Genomic DNA, 14,483 nt, shown 5'->3' with positions numbered 1-14,483 from the left:
TCCAGAAACTTGTCCAATTCCCTTTTAAAGGTGTCCAGGCTAGACGCCATCACCACATCCTGTGGCAAGGAGTTCCACAGACCAACCACACGCTAAGTAAAGAAATATTTTCTTTTGTCTGTTCTAACTTTTCATACACTTCATGGCTTGTAACCGATAATGGATTTTTCCTCCAGAAACTTGTCCAATCCCCTTTTAAAGGCATCCAAGCCAGATGCCATCAACACATCCTGCGGCAAGGAGTTCCACAGACTGACCACACGCTAAGTAAGTAAGTAAGTAAGTAAGTAAGTAATAGTCTCCTTTATTCTTGGAGAGACAGCATATAAAAGTAAGATTCATAGAAGCTAACAAATAGTTTTTAAAAATATAAAGAATGTGACTTCTTTTGTGAACAGGACTGCTCAACGATTCATTTATAGCATTTCCATACACTGATTAACTAAAATACTGACCTTTTGGCAGCACAGAAAAGGCACCTGTTAGCATATGTCTCACCATCACTGCCACAGACAGGCCAGTAATCCCGTGGACATGCAGGATCTTGTCCCTTCATTGGCTTTGGATATTGACTGCATGCATCCTGTGAAAGAAAATGCAGAACATTTCTGAGGATGCCCCCCTCCTTAGCAGGAAAGAAGTCGACAGTAATAGATAAGTTACTAACCTCACTGGGCCCTTCACTGGCAACTCCTAGAATGTTAATATGGAAAAAAAATTCCTGTTAAATTTTTGTACCTGTATAGTAGAAGGCATTAATTCACCAACAAAGTAATCCATACAATTCCACAATGCAGAGATGATGTGTGGAGTTCATACCACATATATAAAAGATTGTTTTCCAAAACATTTAGTATTTCAAAATCACAACATAACTATTTCAAAACTTCAAAGTATTTCAAAATTACTGCATACATACTATTACTAACTTGGACTTAAAAACATTACTTAGGAGGACCTCAGCACTATACCACAGGCATTAATGGAAGAGAGATGCCACGTTCATGTTTCAAAACCAATTTAAAAAAAATTCACAGATCTCAATAGCAAATATTTCTGATTCATACAATTAGTAACATTCTGAAATGTATTTATTTATTTACTAAATTTATGCCCTGCCTTATCTCTCCAAAGGGCATTTAATGCATCTTTCATAACTATGTCAGTACATCCTGGAATGTAACCTGGGTTTGACCCAAAAGAACTGTTCTGCAGGACATTTCTGCCCATTCAGAGGATGGTTAGACTTTTTTTTTTTTTTAAAGGTCCACTATGCCTAACAAATTGCTTCTGAAACTAAGTGAAGCATTTGTGCTCAAAGAGACTCCTGAATTCTTGTTCCTCCTCCCTTACAGGTTGTACATAGTGCTAGGTTGTGCTGGTGCAAGGCGCTGGGGCTTTTGGGGTAGAGTCATGCACTGGTGTCCAATGGAGCCCCCACTGGCTCCCTGATAGTGCACTGGGAGCCATCACTGCTACTGGTATGGAAGATTCAGAGGATGAATCTAATCCCTTGGATGGGTTTGGGCCTTCGCAGCCAGTGATTGCAGGGGTGAGGGATGGTGTGGGCCAATATGATGGGTGACCCTGGCTGCTTCAGTCTTGCTTCCCACTGGCGCCAACTCCATTTATTGCCCCAGCAAAAGGGGAAGGAGTGGGGAGCTGTGAGAGCCTATTCCCTCGCATCACAGCCTTTTGCGGCATCCCCTGATTGGAGCTGCTCTGCAGTTGGGAAGAGGAGAAAAGGAACTCGTGCTTCTTCTCACTCTCTTTGTGATGGCTCGTGCAAGGAGGGAAACTTGGGCCACGCTGGAGAAAGATGCCAGTGCCTACTGATGGCTGCCTGCTTGATTCTGTGATTGTGAGGAGGAACAAGGGAAAGTCCAGTTACTCAGGGTGCTGGCCTGTGCTCAATTTAGTGAGTTTGAAACAGATTGGGGTGGGGGGGACTGAGGAGGAGTAGGGGAGAAACAACAAAAACTGTGAGTTATGTGTTGGGGGAGCTGCTAATTTTGAAGATGCTGTTTTTGTGCGGAGGGGGAAATGTGTTGTGGTTTGCTCTGAACTGTTGGAAAATGATTAATCTGGATGCAATAACAAAATTGAGTTCTTGTGAGTGTGTGCAGAGTGCGCCTCCCTCCAGTGACTACTAAACCCTTTTGGGCATGTGTGGCACAGTGTCCTCCTACTTGAAGTTACTCAGGGTGCCTGTCTGTGCTCAATTTGATGATTATGAAACTGAGATCTCGGGGGGGGGGGGCTGAGGAGGAGTAGGGGAGAAAGGACAACAAAAACTGTGGGATATGTACTGGGGGGCTGCTAATTTGGAGGATGCTATTTTTGGTTAGAGGGGGAAATGTGTTGGCTCTGATCTGTTGGGGAATGGCTAAATATGGATACAATAATAAATAATTATCATAATTATCATAATAATTTATTTATAGTGTATTAATTATTATTAAATAATTTTGTATGGGGCATGCCAAAATTTTATGGATCCTGGGTGGCAAATGGTCTTTGTACTCCACTGCCATTGGTGCCATCCCTGGTGGCAGAAGCAATGCTTCCATGAATTGGAGGCCTGTGAATGTCCCTCATTCATAGTTACACTGGTTCCATTCAGGACCACACACACAGACAACTTGTATTCTAAAGGTCTAATGTCACATCATTGAGTAAAGTCTGGTGAAAATTTGTCTAATTATCTCATCTTTAATAGAAAGGGCTGAAGGTAAAACTGCCAGTCTAAGCAAAGATTACAGGTTGAGCCTCATTATTCCATGGGTTCCAAGATCTCAGGTGGATGGCAAAAAACGCCTATAGCAAATCAATTTAAAAAACAAAGTTTCTTTGCTCCATTGATTTAAAAACAACCTTGCTGATCTTTGTGATGTAAGATAAGAGTCATCAAGAAGACAATCCATCAATCAGTTGTCCTCCAAGCTAGCCCCTCCCTTCACCAATGCCAAGTGATCACCTTTCTTTCACGTGCTCAGGGGCTTCTCGATAGATTGTCAGCCAGCTGCCCTCTCTCTCTCTCTCTCTCTCTCTCTCTCTCTCTCATTGAGGAGGCTATTGTTAAAGGACTATTCCGTTTTTTAAACTGATTTTAAAGAGATGCATTTTTCCCCTTCTCTAGGGATCAGCACATTCCTTCTCATTTGTAGGGGCCATTCGTGTTGAGTCAAATTCGTGTATAAAAAATCCGTGTATAAATAGGCTGGACCTGTACTCACCTAAGAAGCAGCAGCAAAGTGCCAGAAAGCTGAAACAAGTGAAGACAGGCAATATCTTCATGGTGGAGTTGAATGCTGTTTCCTCAAGTCTCCTGGTGTTAAGCTCAGAGTATGATGGGCTCATGATCTGTGGTTTATATTTATGGTCCTGGACACATTCTTCATCATGATATGGTTGTTATCGCCAACAGCCGTCAGAAAAGGGCAAGGTTCCCTGAGGGAAAGACACTCCCAGTGAAAACTTCACTATCCTTCTCACATCAATTACACTTGCAAGCGGATTAGCTTTCTCATTATTCACTCTATGAGCGACAGATTCATAACATGAGTCAACAGTTTGGAAGGTTTCTGAGAGTTTTCATTCTGGTTTCATAGGTAGCTATCTATAGAACTTCTATTCCCCCAAACTTGGAGTCCTGTTAGCCTTCTTCAGACATTTGACTGTTGGTCCAACCACTGCATGAATGTGCAATATGGGAGATATAATATCCCTGCACTGGCAACAACAAACCCTTGTTTTCTCTCTTTCATCGTGTTGAGGCATAATATTGGGAAAGGGCTGCAGATTTCCTCACACTTGTTCAGAGACCATGCACATTTCTGCAGAAATTCCGTGTACGTTTTAAGACAAGTTGTCTGTTTTTCACTCTGCTCCAAACCCTTTAACAGATTCTTCATGGAGAGTTTCCTACATTATATTCTGTCTTTTATTAATATTTTTTATGGTCCATTCATAACTGGATGGTTTTTATTTCAGTGGTTCCAAAACCTTTTAGTAGCAGGACCCACTTTTAAAAATTATGCTCTAATGGGACCCACCTAGGTTTACCAGACTTTAAAAAGGAGACCTAGAAAAAAAAATATTTATTTATAATAATTGGAAAGAAAGACCTGCAAACATTTATCTCCCTATATTTACACATGCTTGCAAACTGCAGGAGCTCAGCTCCTTGCAGGGCAGTTAGCAGCTACAGTTCTGATTTCTGAACAGCCTCAAGGCTTGAGGCAATTAGTTATCTGATCTTTCCATCACCCTTTGGAGACCCACTGAAAATCAGGTTGTGGCCCAACTGTGGGTCCTGACGCACAATTTGGGAACTACTATTTTATTTCATTGGTAAGCCAGGATCGTTATTTTGAGTTATTGGAAATGATCCAGTCATATTTAAAGTGCTGTTAATTTCATTTGAAGCGTGTGCTTAATCCTCAGATTCCATTGCTTTCAGTGGAAGAGAAAATGCTTAGTTGGTTAGCACTCTTTTTTTTATTGTACTGAGCACATGTGCAATGGCTTTTTGATAAATTCATACAGACCCCCAATATATTGGGACCTTACACTGCCAGATCTAGCTATTCTGGCAACACAAGACCCTTTATGGTGGCACAAAATCTCGATTGCCATCACACACTTCTGGGCCACTGCCACAAACAGGTAGCAGTGTTGCACATACAGCAGCCACTGTAATGGACTCCTTTGGTACTGGTAAGTTGGGAGTGGAGGAGTGTCATAAGCAAGGAGGGGGCAGGGGCAGTTTCGGGGGAGGAGGGGGAGAGAGTGAGTGGATTCCAGCAGGAGCAACCTGCATCAGGATCCTATCCCAGGTTGCCCTATCCCTTCTCTGCCCTTAGGTATAATATAATTTTTCTCAGCAAACCTGGTTCATGTCCAAGGAGACCATATGTGATCAGACCACCTACCAGGGTGCTAGTAAAGAAATATTTTTACTTACCATAGATCAGGGATGGGAACTCGAGTCAGGTAACTCAAACTCGAGTCACAAAAATGCATGTTTCTCACTGACTCGTGGATTTGTGAGTCGCACGTGTGGAAGAGTTGGAAAAACACTCGAGTCAAGGGCCCCGTGACTCGGTACTCATCCCCATGCACGCAGACTTGAGTCTGTCTGTGTCTGGGTGTGCTTGCTTACGGTTTTTGTGGCATGAAAAGCCTTGTGGGGCCATCATTCAGACCAGGCGAGCAGCATGGACATTCTAGCTGGGAGGCAGGGAAGGCTTTTCCCCCCCTCTATTTTTTATTATATTTAAAACAAAACATACAGAACATATACACACACACAAACACACACACATGAAAACACCTTAAGAATGCATCCTTATATTACAGCAATGGTGAAGTCACAAATTCTAATTACTTATATTTCATATCCAAATTTCCAACTAGGAGGCAGGGAAGGCTTAATGCATCCAAGCAGGAGGGGTGAGGGTAATCTTTTGCCCACCTCTGATAGGAAGGAAACAATTATCATTGAACAAAGAATGGGTGTCTGATATTTTCTTTGGCTGAGGTATGGCAGAAGGAGGAGCCCAAGGGGGTTCTTGCCTTATGATTGGCTGCAGAAGCTCAGGGAGGGGAAGGAGGCAGGAAAGGGGGGAGGCAGATCATATCGATCACGTTTTCCACCACATGGCTGGTGGAGAGGAGGAACCTTCATTGAATGACCAGTTACAGTGGGACTACTTCTGAGTAGAGCTGCAAAGGATTGGGTTGTCCTGGTAGGCTTCCCAGCTGCTGCTTGTGACCCTCCTCTCTTGTGCTACTTTTGTCCCTGTTCTCATGCAGTCTCTCCCACCCCTTCCCTTGATTTCCTCACACTTGTTCAGAGACCCTTATAACAGATTCTTCATGGAGAATTTCCTGTATGACATATACGTTTGTCTTTTTTTTTTTTAATGGTTCATCCCTATCTGGATGGTTTTATTTTATTTACAGGCCAGGAACATGATTTTGAGTGACCAGGAATGATCTGGCCATATTTAAAGCACATTTGAAGCTTGTGCTTAATCCTCAGGTTCCATTGATTTCAGCAGAAGAGAAAGTGCTTAGTTGGTTAGTGCTCTTTTTAAAAATTTTTTACTGTGCACCTGTGCAATGGTTTTTTGAAAAATTCATACAGGTCCCCAGTATATTGGGGCCTTGCACTGCCAGATGATGTGATTCTGGCAGCACAAGGCCCGTCATGGTAACACAAATCTCGGCTGCCATCACACACTTCTGGGCCACTGCCACAAACGGGTAGCAGTGTGGCACATACATCAGCCACGGTAGTGGAATCCATGTCTACCCCCCCCCCGAAGTTTTACCATGAAACATCCTTTATTTCATCCACCCCCCCTTTTTGAAGGATGCTTAACATCCAATGTGAGAGTAAACTGAACTGAAAAGGAATATTTGCTCATGCTTTGGCTTTTTAGTTGGTTCTACTATGTTTAAGTGTGTGTGTGTGTCCCCTAACAGCTCCAGCTGGCTAATTGTAGTTCTTGCCAAGGGGGGGGGGGGGGAGACAGACTGCTGTCTGAGAGACACCCAACCTTATGCATGTCTGCTCAGAAGTAAGTCAATGGGGTTTACTCCCAGGTAAATGTGGAGAGCTTCACAGTCTAAGAGAACCCAATCCTTGGTATTGGGTAAGTCCCATTATGAGCAAATATTCCTTTTCAGTTCAGTTCACTCTCACATTGGATGTTAAGCGTCCTCCAAAAAGGGGGGTGGATGAAATAAAGGATGTTTCACGGTAAAACTGCGGGGAGGGGGGTAGACATGCCAAGGATTGAGTTCTCTTAGACTGCAAGGTTATCCACATGTTGAAGAAGCAGTAAAAAAGTAAGTGACTTTTAGGCTCCTTTGCTGTGGACATGATTGCAGCCTAAGAGAGCCCAATCCTCTGCAGGCATACTCAGAAGTAAGTCCCATTATAGTCTATGGGGCTTACTCCCAGGAAAGTGTGGACAGGACTGCAGTCACAGAGCCCAATCCTAGGCATGCCTACTCAAATGTAAGTTCCACTATAGTCTATGGGGCTTACTCCCAGGAAAGTGTGGAGAGGATGGAAGCCTGTGTCTCCATCCTAAAGAGCAGTAGGACTCCGTTTTGGCCATAGAAAGGCTGCAGTCGGCTGTCCATTTTCACTGTGCCAGGGACCTTTCTCTTTCTCCAAAGTCTTGCCTAGGCTTTGCTGGGGCGGGCTCCTTTCCAACCAGCTAAGGCTTCCGCCTGTTTGCAGCCTCTTAGCGGAGGGAGTTGACTTTTAGGCTGCAATCCTGTATGTACTTACCTGGGAGTAAGAACCGTTGAACACAATGGGACTTACTTCTGAGTAGACCTGCTCAGTACAGGGGCATCTCTCTCTGCACCAGGACCTTCAAAGCACCAGAGTTGCAAATCAACTCTGCTGGAGGGTGAGGCTCCAGAAGGAGGGTAGCTCCTTGGCTGATGAAAGCTTGAAAACAAGGGCACAGCAAAAGAGCCAAAAAGTCACTGAGCAGGTCTACTCAGTCCCATTGTGTTCAGTGGGCCTTACTCCCAGGTAAGTAAGTACAGGAGTGCAGAGGAGGAGCAGCTAGGACAGAGCAGCAGAGCAGGAGGTCATAGCTAAGGGGAGCCACTCCACACACACACCCAACACTAGGTGGCTCATTAAAAAGGCCTCAAAGAAGCGCTGGGCTGCCAATGTGATCAAAACAAACAAACAATCAAACCTAGCTCCACCTGCCAGGCCCTTCCCTTCTGACAGGACAGCCCTTGTGGTTCCCACCATCTGCCCATGCTATCAGGACAATTGCTGTAGTCCACAAACAGGTAAGAAAGGACACATCCATTCAAGTACTGACCTTGACATTCTTGCAACATTGCAGATACTGAAATCAAAAGCTATAAATGTTCATAGTTGGTTCTACTATGTTTAAAAGTGCAAAGTTTCACTGTTGGTATAACCAACCATCAACATAGTGCAAAGTATGGGAATGTCTGTAGGACCAACCATGGGGTGGTAAACTATAAAACAGCAAGTATTTGACTCTTATAGGATACTGTACTTTGATACTTTGCTGTTCCTTGGTTGGTCCCACTACATTTCTTCTAATACATGGCACCCTGTCATTTTACAAAATGTGAGTGACTGACGCATAAAATGTGACGCAGAGAGTGCAACCATGTTCAAACGCCAGTCAAAGAAAGCTGAACATTGACTGAACCTGTGCGTTCCAGCTGAAGCCGCTCTTTGGCATACAGATGGTATCTTTCACTTTCGTAAGGTCTGTTTTATGCTTGACACTTGAGTGTTGTCTTCGTAGAACTTGATGAAACGTTTTTCTGATTGCACAAGAGGCTGCAAATGCTGTTGCGCAAGCACAGGAACTGCAGTATCTTTTATCGTTCTGTCCAAACTCTTCCTCTAGCTCTTGTGCAAGAGTTTGCAGAGCAGGTCTGGTGAGCATCTTCTTTCTGCTCAGTATTATTTGGATTCAACAGAAAGAATATACTGTATAGCCAACCATCAACAGTTTCATTCTAGTGTAATGGGCTTTATAGGGCTTTATTGAAGTGACAGTTACTTTTGCAGATGCAGATTACTGAGCAGGTTTTACTGTATGACCAAGAAAGCACAAGGGATGTCCATCAAAGCTGTATACAGCACCTGTGCATTATATGTACTTGCATGACTAGGTGTACCTGTGTACAGAACAAGTGTATGTAGGAAACAGGTATACCCAACACACATGTTCCTGTGCAGCACAGGATGATGGAGAAGAACAAGTACAGAACAGGTATACCTTACACACACACTCCTATATAGGCAGGGGCAGCTCAACCATACAACTGACTTTATCCACTATATCTTTGTAAGTCCAATTTAATAAATCTTGGTTCCTTTAACCCATCATAGGCTGTATTGTCTTCCTTCCTGCCTATGAAAAGTGTATTTATTATGAGAAACTGCAACAAAGAAATATGAAAGGTGTTGCACCAAGCAACATTATGCATCATATATTGTGTATGTGCAGAGTAATGTATTTTATTATGTATATTACTGGTACAAAATTCAAAGAAATCTCATCTCCCCCTGTAGTTATACGTTCAGCAAACACTATGGGTGCTGTGCATGTAATTATACAAAGGTCAGATTCTCTCATTCTGAAATCACTTTACAAGTTATCAAAGAAAGTATGATAAATGAAAACAGAAATGAGTTGTGGTGTTGCTTCTATCTAAACATTCAGAATGTTTCCTTCTCAGTGACCAAGGGGAAGCTGGAGTCACAACAGGAATTTACAACATCTGTCGACTGTCATTACGGGGAGGCGGAAGGTGGGGAAAGGGCGGGAGGAGGCATGTCAGTGGGAGGGAGCGGGGAGGGAGGGAGGCAGGACTGGTGGAGCAAAGCTCCACCAAATTCAAAGCCTCCACGTTGGGCTCACCACCCAACACGGAGGCTTTTGACTCACCGCTAACCTTTTTGTTGGTGGTGAATCAAGTAGCCCCATTGAGGGGCTACTCACTTTACCCAGGTGAAGGTGATGAAAGTCCCCTTCTCTTGAGGAGCTGCCAGCGTGTAGGATGCGGCGGCAGCCATTTTTGGCGCTGCCACAGCCCCACACCCTGGGCAGCTCAGGATTGGGCTGTGAAGTTACTACTGGAGATTTCTTATTCCAATATGGTGTAAGGCTGGAAATTTCAGCAAACCCTGTTCAAATCTCCAGCATTGCTTTTAGTAGTCACTAGGAGATGGATTCCTGGAGAATCCAGGCCAATTACTGGACAATTGACAATGTCAGCTAGATGAACAACCTACTCTCATATGTTCAGCATCTCTGTCTATAACTATGAAATCTTTACTGTTAGGTGGCATCCACTTTATTTTGGAACCTGCCCAGTCATGGGGGATTTGATTTGTGTGATAAACACAGGTCTGGTTCTCAAGACTTATGTCTCAAGAATACAGTAGACCCTGAATATCCATAAATTGACAATTTTCTTATGTTGATTTTAGTGATTTCTTGTCTTTTTTATAACGGATTCAACTACGGGGCAGATAAAGTATCCCACTCAAAACTTCTGAATTAGAGCAAGGGTCCACTCATACACCATTAATCCAATAGTGGTTAAATCCCCTTTAAAAGGGGATTGGACAGATTTATGGAGAAAAATTCCATAATAGGTTACATGCCATGATGGACATATGCATCAAAATGTATGCTTAAAAAGTGAATGTGAGTTAATGGACCAAATGGATCTAAGCACATTTTAATACAAAATTGCATACATGTGAGCCTACAAGTAAACAAACAAAATGCATAGATTACCTTTCAAAAGTAAATAATTACAAAGCCACTTTTTTAATGACTGAAAAATTTAGTAAAAATATTAATTTTATTTTGTATTTAGAAAAAAAATCAAAATTGTCCGTTGCAATGTGTTGTTGTCTGTATTTGACAAGACTAGATTTTCTCTTTTGTGGGGCCCCCACAGGCACAGGGCCCAGCCAGGAGCAATTGGTCCAATTGACTTAAAGCCAACCTGTTGGCAGAAGTCTAGAATGGAAGCCAAGAGGAATTGCTGGTAGCTACCATGCTTAAAACACCCACATATCAGATGTTGCTTACAGAAGCATGCCACCCACTCCACCCAATGGGCATATATTATGTTTATATTGATATATAAAGCAAATATTGCACAGACAACTCCAAGTCTCCAGTGATTCCTCCTGCACAGGAAGCCTGATCCCAGGTTTTGCTGCAGCCCCTGGCACGTCTCACCATTCAGAGAAGTGAGGCACAAGTGCTTTCGCTATAAATTGGTGCTTTGATGCCAGGGTGCAGGACATCAGATCTGCTCTTAATTTATCTGCATAAATTATATCCCACCTTGTCTTGGGCTTGATGTGGCTTGCCACAACAGTTGTTCATTGTATGTGGCTTTCAGCTAAAATGAAAGCAACACAATGATCTTTTCGTGCCAATAGGCAATTCCTGTTGTTGAAACTGATGAAACATCTGTTTGGCAAAGAAATCCCCAGTGGCCATGGGGTGTACAGTCCACCCTCTCTGCCTTGAATCAATTCTATTATTTTCACAATCTTGTTATGAAAGCTGTTTGTAGGAGCTGATTTTCTGGTCTTTCAAGGCCAGTTTTTCTTCTTCCTCATCTTCTCCATTCATTGCCTCTGCTGTATCTTAAATACCATTCCCCCCTTCTTGTTATTCATTCCTCTCTGTCACAAATGGAATAATCCAGATGATCCAGTTTTTTCAACATTTTTTTTTTCCAAATTACATTGACAGAGGGTTCCAGATAGTTATCTTTATGAAGTTATGGAGCAATGAGCAAGCATATTTCTGCTTTATGATTTTTTTTTCTTTTTCAAGTTTTCATAGTGAACTATCTGAAATTTGGGAAGAAATTGAAATAAACCAGGGGTCGGCAACCTTAAACATTCAAAGAGCCATTTGGACCTGTTTTCTGGAGAAAAGAAAACCTCGGGAGCCACAAAACCCTTTTGACATCTAAAATGAAGATAACACTGCATATATAGTTTTTTTTTACCTTTATGCTATGTATAAAAAAACTATAGTGTGTTGCATTTTTGAAATGAATGAACTGCTACAGAGAAAACAATATGTAACATATTTTAATGTTACAAGATCACCATAATCTTAAATTTAGAATTACATATAAAAAACAAAAGAGCTAAAATAAAATACATTTAAATTAAATACTAATTTATTTTCCCAGGGCCTGCCCTAGCCAATTTGGTGCTATAGGCAAGACTTGGGCTGGTGCCCTCCCTAGCAGAAAATCCTGACCAACAGTAAATAGTCATCTTTGTGTCTTTTCCACAGTAATGTAAAAGAGGTACAATGAAATACAAAATCTAATGACTAGTATTTTTCAATACAATAAAGAGATTTATAGTTATTACTCCCCCTTGTATGTCCCAATTTATAATGCACTCCCCTCTTGTATATGCAACTTATATAATGCGCTCCCCTCTTACAGGTCCCATTTTTATAATGTAGCCCCTTCTTGTAGCTCCCTTGTAGGTGCTGGGGCACCTTCCTTATGAGGAAAGGCTACGGCGTTTGGGCCTCTTCAGCCTAGAAAAGAGGCACCTGAGGGGGGATATGATTGAGACATACAAAATTATGCATGGGAAGGATAAAGTGGATAGAGAGATGCTCTCACATAATTCCAGAACCAGGGGACATCCTCTGCCTGTCTACTCAGAAGCCCCAGTAGAGTGAACGGGCTTCCTCCCAGGGAAGTGTGGACAGGCTCCTCTGCCTGTCTACTCAGAAGTCAGCCCCAGTAGAGGGACCGGGGCTTCCTCCCAGGGAAGTGTGGACAGGCTCCTCTGCCTGTCTCCTCAGAAGTCAGCCCCAGTAGAGTGAATGGGGCTTCCTCCCAGGGAAGTGTGGAAAGGCTCCTCTCCCTGTCTACTCAGAAGTCAGCCCCAGTAGAGTGAATGGGGCTTCTTCCCAGGGAAGTGTGGACAGGAATGCAGCTCACCTCACTCCTTCCTGCCCATTGCCTCAGCAGCGCTGTGTCTCCCGCGCTTCTCCGACCAGCCTCGCCTCTTCCGTTCAGCCCCCTGCCCGCTGCAGGGCGAAGGAAGGAAGAGCGCAGGGAAGAGGTGCCCGGCTGCCCCCTCCCGCACCTGCTTGCATTGGGACGGGGAGAGTAGGTCCAGGAGAACGCAGCTGCCCCTGCCTGCCTGCCAAGGAAGGAGCTGCTGTGCGCGGGGGGGGGGGGGCGCTTTGCAGGGAAGGAGCCTGCAGCTTTGCAGGGAGGAGCGGCGCCCCGCACTCACCAGCAGCCACCCGCAGCACATTGCTCGAGTGAGGCGCCCTCGGGGCTGGGCTGGCTGGGCGGAGGCCAAGGGGAAGGCGCCCCACTTCCAGCCCCCACTGGGGAGCCGCATCAGAGGACTGAAAGAGCCGCATGCAGCTCTGAAAACACAGGTTGCCGACCCCAGAAACAAAACAAACAAACAAACAAACAAATAAATAAATAAAACTATTTATAAAACAAAGTTGTATGGCAAATGGCCTAATCATGTCTGGTCTGACAGGACAGACCAGGACAGTTTTTGCTATAGTACAAAATGTCTACCCATAAGCTGGTAAATAAATTTCCAATTAAAAGATTGGTTAGGGTTAAAGTCAGAATTGCCTGTGCCTACTGACATACACCATTATGTTCCTTTATAAGGGCAGAGGTTTTGAATTGAGTGACAAGGGGACACTGTATTTCTCCAACCCATCCTCAGCAGAATGACTTTGCAGCTCATAAGTCACACACTTTTCTACCTATTTCACACTGTTCTTTTTAAACCATTTTCCAGAGAACATAAGAACAGCCCCACTGGATCAGGCCATAGGCCCATCTAGTCCAGCTTCCGGTATCTCACAGTGACCCACCAAATGCCCCAGGGAGCACACCAGATAACAAGAGACCTCATTCTGGTGCCCTCCCTTACATCTGGCATTCTGACATAGCCCATTTCTAAAATCAGGAGGTTGTAGATGCACATCATGGCTTGTAACCCCTAATGGATTTTTCCTCCAGAAACTTGTCCAATCCCCTTTTAAAGGCGTCCAGGCCAGACACCATCACCGCATCCTGTGGCAAGGAGTTCCACAGACCAACCACACGCTGAGTAAAGAAATATTTTCTTTTGTCTGTCCTAACTCTCCCAACACTCAATTTTAGTGGATGTCCCCTGGTTCTGGTGTTATGTGAGAGTGTAAAGAGCATCTCCCTATCCACTCTGTCCATCCCCTGCATAAATTTGTATGTCTCAATCATGTCCCCCCTCAAGTGCCTCTTTTCTAGGCTGAAGAGGTCCAAACGCCGTAGCCTTTCCTCATAAGGAAGGTGCCCCAACCCCGTAATCATTTTAGTCGCTCTCTTTTGCACCTTTTCCATTTCCACTATGTCTTTTTTGAGATGCAGCGACCAGAACTGAACACAATACTCCAGGTGTGGCCTTACCACACTCAGGCATGTGTGTTACTCAGGCAACACATACAGTATGAATGATAAAGTTGACATACTGCTGAAGAGCAAAAGGAGGAAACATCAGACAGTGCAATTCATTTAAAGATGGATTTTATTTGTTAATGATTGGGAGAATAATTTTCATGATGATTTTCAATTATACACACTGTTTTCACTTCTGTAATGTTTTTGTAATTTCCCCCTCTCCCCAACCATGGTCTGCAACGGTGGTGCAGAAAAAATACGTTTTACTAGGAATTCATTTAGTTCATGGGAAGCCGAACATGGCTTTGCAATAATGTTTATTGGTACCAACTGTTACTATTCAGGTGCTGTTTTAATATCAAATACATGGTCTTTTTAGTAAATGACCGATTTATTCCTTAAAAAGTTTAAAAACCATTTATATATATTTTTGAAAAAAATAGAAATTTTTACAGTTACTGTATAAG

This window comes from Tiliqua scincoides, chromosome 2 (genome assembly GCF_035046505.1).
Source record: "Tiliqua scincoides isolate rTilSci1 chromosome 2, rTilSci1.hap2, whole genome shotgun sequence".
Classification (NCBI taxonomy): domain Eukaryota; kingdom Metazoa; phylum Chordata; class Lepidosauria; order Squamata; family Scincidae; genus Tiliqua; species Tiliqua scincoides.
Note: the sequence above shows the minus strand (reverse complement) of the source record.